Source organism: Glycine soja, chromosome 4 (assembly GCF_004193775.1).
Source record: "Glycine soja cultivar W05 chromosome 4, ASM419377v2, whole genome shotgun sequence".
In the NCBI taxonomy this organism is placed as follows: domain Eukaryota; kingdom Viridiplantae; phylum Streptophyta; class Magnoliopsida; order Fabales; family Fabaceae; genus Glycine; species Glycine soja.
The window spans coordinates 26,584,706-26,591,612 of NC_041005.1; the positions used below are offsets into that span (position 1 = coordinate 26,584,706).

A 6,907-nucleotide genomic window follows, 5' to 3' on the forward strand; every position below is an offset into this window, starting at 1 on the left:
TCTAAGGGAAATGGTTGCACCTGATTTCACCTATGAAAGCTTGTGCATCCAATACCCTGATGAGGATGTCCCATATGTTCTTAAAACTGGACTGATTCATTTGCTTCCAAAGTTTCATGGCCTTGCAGGTGAAGACCCGCACAAACATTTGAAAGAATTTCACATTGTCTGCTCCACCATGAAACCCCCAGATGTCTAAGAGGATCACATATTTCTGAAGGCTTTTCCTCATTCATTAGAGGGAGTGGCAAAGGACTGGATGTATTACCTTGCTCCAAGGTCCATCACGAGCTGGGATGACCTTAAGAGAGTATTCTTAGAAAATTTTTTCCCTGCTTCCAGGACCACAGCCATTAGGAAGGATATCTCAGGTATTAGACAACTCAGTGGAGAGAGCCTGTATGAGTATTGGGAGAGATTTAAGAAACTATGTGCCAGTTGCCCCCACCATCAGATTTCAGAACAGCTTCTTCTCCAATATTTTTATGAAGGACTCAGTAATATGGAGAGAAGTATGATAGATGCTGCCAGTGGTGGAGCCCTTGGAGACATGACTCCTGCTGAAGCCAGAAATTTAATTGAGAAGATGGCCTCCAACTCCCAGCAGTTTAGCGCCAGAAATGATGCCATAGTCATTAGAGGAGTGCATGAGGTAGCTACAAACCCATCTGCATCATCTGAAACTAAGAAGCTTGAAGGCAAACTGGATGCGTTGGTCAACTTGGTAACCCAGCTGGCCTTGAATCAGAAATCTGTACCTGTCGCAAGGGTTTGTGGTTTGTGCTCCTCTGCTGACCACCATACAGACCTTTGCCCTTCCATGCAGCAACCTGGAGCAATTGAGCAGCCTGAAGCTTATGCTGCAAATATTTACAATAGACCTCCTCAACCTCAGCAGCAAAATCAACCATCGCAGAGCAATTATGACCTTTCCAGCAACAGATACAACCCTGGATGGTGGAATCACCCTAACCTCAGATGGTCCAGCCCTCAGCAACAACAACAGCAGCCTGCTCCTTCCTTCCGAAATGCTGCTGGCCCAAGCAGACCATACATTCCTCCACCAATCCAACAACAGCAACAACCCCAGAAACAACCAACAGTTGAGGCCCCTCCACAACCTTCCCTCAAAGAACTTGTGAGGCAAATGACTATGCAGAACATGCAATTTCAGCAAGAGACCAGAGCCTCCATTCAGAGCTTAACCAATCAGATGGGACAATTAGCTACCCAATTGAATCAACAACAGTCCCAGAATTCTGACAAGCTGCCTTCTCAAGCTGTCCAAAATCCCAAAAATGTCAGTGCCATTTCATTGAGGTCGGGAAAGCAGTGTCAAGGACCTCAACCCGTAGCACCTTCCTCATCTGCAAATGAACCTGCCAAACTTCACTCTATTCCAGAAAAAGGTGATGACAAAAATCTACCTAACGATTTTTGTGCAGGTGAATCTTCTTCCACAGGTAATTCTGATTTGCAGAAGCAGCACATTCCCCCTCTTCCATTCCCTCCAAGAGCAGTTTCCAACAAAAAAATGGAAGAGGCAGAGAAAGAGATCTTGGAAACGTTTAGAAAAGTAGAGGTAAACATACCTCTGTTGGATGCAATAAAGCAAATTCCAAGATATGCCAAATTCTTGAAGGAGCTGTGCACTAATAAGCGGAAGCTTAAAGGAAGTGAACGAATTAGCATGGGCAGAAATGTCTCCGCATTGATTGGTAAATCTGTTCCTCAAATTCCTGAAAAATGCAAAGATCCAGGTACATTCAGCATACCTTGTATTATAGGGAATAGTAAGTTTGACAATGCCATGCTAGATTTAGGAGCCTCTGTTAGTGTTATGCCTCTGTCGATTTTTAATTCTCTATCTCTAGGTCCCTTGCAGTCAACTGATGTGGTAATTCATTTAGCTAATAGAAGTGTTGCCTATCCTGTTGGTTTCATAGAAGATGTCTTAGTTAGAGTTGGTGAACTGATTTTCCCTGTTGATTTTTATATCTTGAATATGGAAGATGGATTTTCTCAAGGATCAGTTCCCATCATTCTAGGCAGACCCTTTATGGAAACTGCTAGAACTAAGATAGATGTTTATGCAGGCACACTGTCCATGGAGTTTGGTGATATAACTGTTCATTTTAATATTCTGGATGCTATGAAATACCCATCTGAAGATCTTTCTGTATTTCGTGCTGAAATAATTGACCATGTTGTTGATGAATACATGACTGATCTTTATTCTAATCTGCATGCCTCTCACTCTTCATGCATTGAGTCTGAAATTGTACTTGATCATATGTCTGAATTTGATGCTAAGAGTGAATCTGAGAGTGATATTGATTGCATGCCTGGTGGTGGTGTTTTACCTCTTGAGATTGATTTTATAGAGTCAGATAGGACTAACCATGTTTCAGGAAGTACACATACCTCTGACTTTCTTTATGAGGTAAAGGCTGAGAAACCATCTCCTTCTACCACTGTCTAGCCGACCACACCAGAATTGAAGCCTCTGCCATCAAATTTAAAATACGCTTACTTGGATGATAGCAAGAGTTTTCCAGTGATTATATCTGCCTCCCTTGCTGATGAGCAAGAGGAGAAGTTGTTGGCAGTTCTCAAGAAGCATAAGAAGGCTATAGGCTGGACCCTGGCGGACATTCCTGGTATTAGCCCATCCACATGTATACATCGAATAAATTTAGAGGATGGAGCTAAACAAGTGAAGACAGCCACAGAGAAGACTTAACCCGGTGATTCTTGATGTAGTGAAGAAGGAGATAACCAAGCTTTTGCAAGCTGGAATCATTTATCCTATCTCCGACAGCCAATGGGTGAGTCCCGTCCAGGTAGTCCCGAAAAAGACTGGCCTCACAGTGATCAGAAATGAGAAGGAGGAGCTGATTCCTACTCGGGTGCAGAACAGTTGGAGAGTCTGCATTGACTATAGGAGGCTGAACCAGGTTACCAAAAAGGACCATTTTCCCCTGCCATTCATTGACCAGATGCTTGAACGCCTGGCAGGTAAATCCCACTACTGTTTCCTTGATGGTTTTTCTGGTTATATGCAAATTACTATTGCTCCTGAGGATCAGGAAAAGACCACATTCACCTGCCCCTTCGGCACTTTTGCTTATAGGAGGATGCCTTTCGGCCTGTGCAATGCCCCTGGTACCTTCCAGCGGTGCATGATTAGTATTTTCAGTGATTTTTTAGAAAATTGCATAGAGGTGTTTATGGATGATTTCACTGTATATGGATCCTCTTTTGATGGTTGTTTGAATAGTTTGGAAAAAGTTTTGAATAGATGCATTGAAACTAACCTTGTTCTAAATTTTGAAAAATGTCATTTTATGGTTGAGCAAGGTATAGTTTTAGGCCACATTATTTCCAATAAGGGTATTGAAGTAGATCCTGCAAAAATTTCTGTTATTTCACAATTGCCTTACCCCTCTTGTGTGCGAGAGGTGCGATCTTTTCTTGGTCATGCAGGATTCTACAGGCGCTTTATAAGGGATTTTAGCAAAGTAGCCCTTCCACTGTCCAACTTGTTGCAAAAGGAGGTGGAGTTTGACTTTAATGATAGATGCAAAGAGGCTTTTGATTGCCTCAAAAGAGCGTTGACTACCACCCCCATCATCCAGGCACCCGATTGGACAGCCCCTTTTGAGCTTATGTGTGATGCATCAAATTTTGCATTGGGGGCTGTCCTTGCTCAGAAAATTGATAAATTGCCCAGGGTGATATATTATGCTTCTAGGACTTTAGATGCTGCCCAAGCAAATTATACTACTACTGAGAAAGAGCTTCTAGCCATAGTTTTTGCTCTTGAAAACTTTTGATCTTATTTGCTTGGTACTCGCATTATTGTTTATACTGACCATGCAGCTCTAAAGTACTTGTTGAAGAAGGATGATTCTAAGCCTAGGTTGATCCGATGGATGCTCTGGCTCCAAGAGTTTGACTTGGAGATCCGTGATAGGAGCGGAGCACAAAATCTAGTTGCTGATCATTTGAGTCGGATCGAACGTGTCTCTGATGCAGATTCACCTATTCGGGATGATTTCCCGGATGATCATTTGTATATATTGTATAGTATTTCTGACTCTCTTTCTACTCCCTGGTTTGCTAACATTGTCAATTATTTAGTTGCCTCTGTTTTTCCTCCCTTAGCATCTAAGGCCCAAAAAGATAAGATTAAAAGTGATGCTAAGCATTTTATTTGGGATGACCCCTACTTGTGGAAATTGTGCAGTGATCAGGTCATTAGACGGTGCATTCCAGATCATGAGACTGACTCAGTCCTGCAGTTCTGTCATTCTTCCGCACCGGGAGGTCATCTGGGTGTTCAAAGGACAGCTCGCAAAGTGCTTGATTGTGGTTTTTATTGGCCCACCATCTTTAAAGATGCGTGGAAGATCTGCAGCACTTGTGAGCAGTGTCAGAGAGCAGGAAATACACTTACATGGCGACAACAAATGCCTCAGCAACCTATGCTATTCTGTGAGGTGTTTGATGTCTGGGGTATAGATTTCATGGGTCCTTTTCCTGTCTCTTTTGGTTATGTTTATATTCTCCTTGCAGTTGATTATGTTTCAAAATGGGTGGAAGCCAAGCCCACTAGAACTAATGATGCTAAAGTTGTCGCAGACTTTGTCAGGTCTAATCTGTTTTGCAGGTTTGGAGTACCTAAAGCAATTGTTAGTGATCAAGGAACCCATTTTTGCAATAGGACAATGCATGCCCTGCTTAAAAAGTACGGGGTGGTACACAGGGTATCCACACCATACCACCCCCAGACTAATGGACAGGCAGAAATTTCTAACAGGGAAATCAAGAGAATTCTAGAGAAGATTGTGCAGCCAAGCAGGAAAGATTGGAGTACCAGGCTTGATGATGCTCTCTGGGCACATCGGACTGCCTACAAAGCACCCATAGGAATGTCTCCTTACCGGGTTGTCTTTGGAAAGGCATGTCATCTTCCAGTGGAAATTGAGCACAAAGCATACTGGGCAGTGAAGACTTGCAACTTTTCTATGGATCAAGCTGGCGAGGAAAGGAAGTTGCAACTGAGTGAGTTAGATGAAATCCGCCTAGAAGCCTACGAGAATGCCAAGTTCTACAAAGAAAAGACCAAGAAGTTCCATGATAGCATGATAGTTAAAAAAGACTTCGTGGTTGGGCAAAAAGTGTTATTGTATAATTCTAGGCTTGGACTCATGAGTGGTAAGTTGAGGTCAAAGTGGATTGGTCCTTTTGTTGTTACTAATGTTTTTCCTTATGGTACAGTTGAGATCAAAAGCGACTCCACAAACAAGAGCTTCAAGGTCAACGGACATCGACTTAAGCCATTCCTCACGAACCCTTCTTTAGTGGACGTAGTGGTGGAAGAGACTTCCTTACTCCACCCTACTCTTCCTCCACCATGACTTAGGGAGTTTTTTTTCTTTTCCTATCTCCTTCTTTGCTTTTATTACACTTGTCCGATTCTCTTTGATGATTTAATTGTTTTTAATCTGTTAATTGTGCTACATTGAGGACAATGTGTTGTTTAAGTATGGGGGGGGGGGAGTGTTCTTTGGTTTTGCTAGTTTTGTTGGTTTTGTTAATTTGTTAGTTGTGTTAATTTTTTAATGTTGTTAGTTTCGTCGGATTTTCAGTTTAATATTTTGGGTCAATTTCGTGTGCACGTACGAATTTGCATGTTTTTCTTTGAATTATAGGATATGTTCAAGAAATGGGTAATTGTTTTGAAAATAAAAGTTCTTGACATTTTGTGACTTGAAATCCTTGATTCTTCTCTACATGTCATGATAGTTTTGAAAGCTCAATTTGAAAGTGATGATTTTACCCTTGTGAGAATTTGAGCCATCCATCATTATAATCATTTGGTGTGTTTTGCCCCATTGATTGCTTGCACAATAGCCTTGGCTTGATTCTTGTTGATGCGTCCTAATTCACATGCATATTTGGAAATGATTAAGGCAATTTTGTTCTTATAAGCTTCTAGCCAAATGGACTTACCTTGAATTAATTCCTTTGATAGCCCTTTTGAGCCTTGTTTCCCTTTCCTTGTTTTGAAGCTCACTACAAGCCTTAAGTGAAAAACCATGATATTACCATATCCTTAAGGAATTTTGGAGCTTTGGAATTGTTTTGGGAATAAGTGTGGGAGGTTTTTGTTTCATTGGACAACTTGTTTTGTTGGCTATGCTTCATGATGTATTTTGGGCCATACTTGATGTACATTGTATATTGGTTAAATGTTGGACATGCTGAATGAAATGTTGTTTCTCAAAGGCTAAAGAGTAAAAAAAAGAAAAAAAAATCGAAAAAAAAAATTCGAAAAAAGAAAAAGAAAAGCAATAAAGTTGAGTGAATAAGATCTTAAATGGCACAAGAATGATGAAACTCTTGGTTCTACTCTTCATGTTTAATTTTTATCTTTACTTCTTTTTATTTTCTTATTTTTTTTTCTTAATATGCACTTATTCCCCTTTGCTCCTCTATTCCTTTGGGATTTAGCCACTTATTCCATATTTCTCCATACCTTGTCCTTGGCCCCATTACAACCTTAAAAGACCTTTTGATCCTCATGTGCTTGTGTTTATGGGTTGATTGTCAATTTTAGAATCTTGCCAAGTTTATGTGGTGTTTGCTTTCATGGGTGCTTTGAGGGTAAATAGTAGCCTAGACACTTGAGAGATAGAGTGTATATCTTGTGAGGCTTTATCACTTTTCATTCTTGAGCTGATTAACTATTTTGCCATGATTGGGTTGCTTGGATGATTTTCATGAATGTCTTGACTTTTTGGATCTCCTTATGTTAGATGTTACCCATTCCTTTCATTCCTTGATGTTCATTGAGAAATATGTGAATGTTTTTGTTTGTCTCCCTTTGATATCCTTGGAT

The 6,907-nt window shown here is 40.8% G+C and overlaps 1 non-coding gene across 1 annotated transcript; it reads right to left on the minus strand.

Moving 5' to 3' along the window:
- Positions 1-349: 349 nt before the first annotated feature.
- LOC114411034 lies at positions 350-456 on the minus strand. The gene has a single exon (XR_003666420.1). It is a non-coding gene; the product is annotated as a small nucleolar RNA R71 (small nucleolar RNA).
- Between the last annotated feature and the right edge of the window lie 6,451 nt (positions 457-6,907).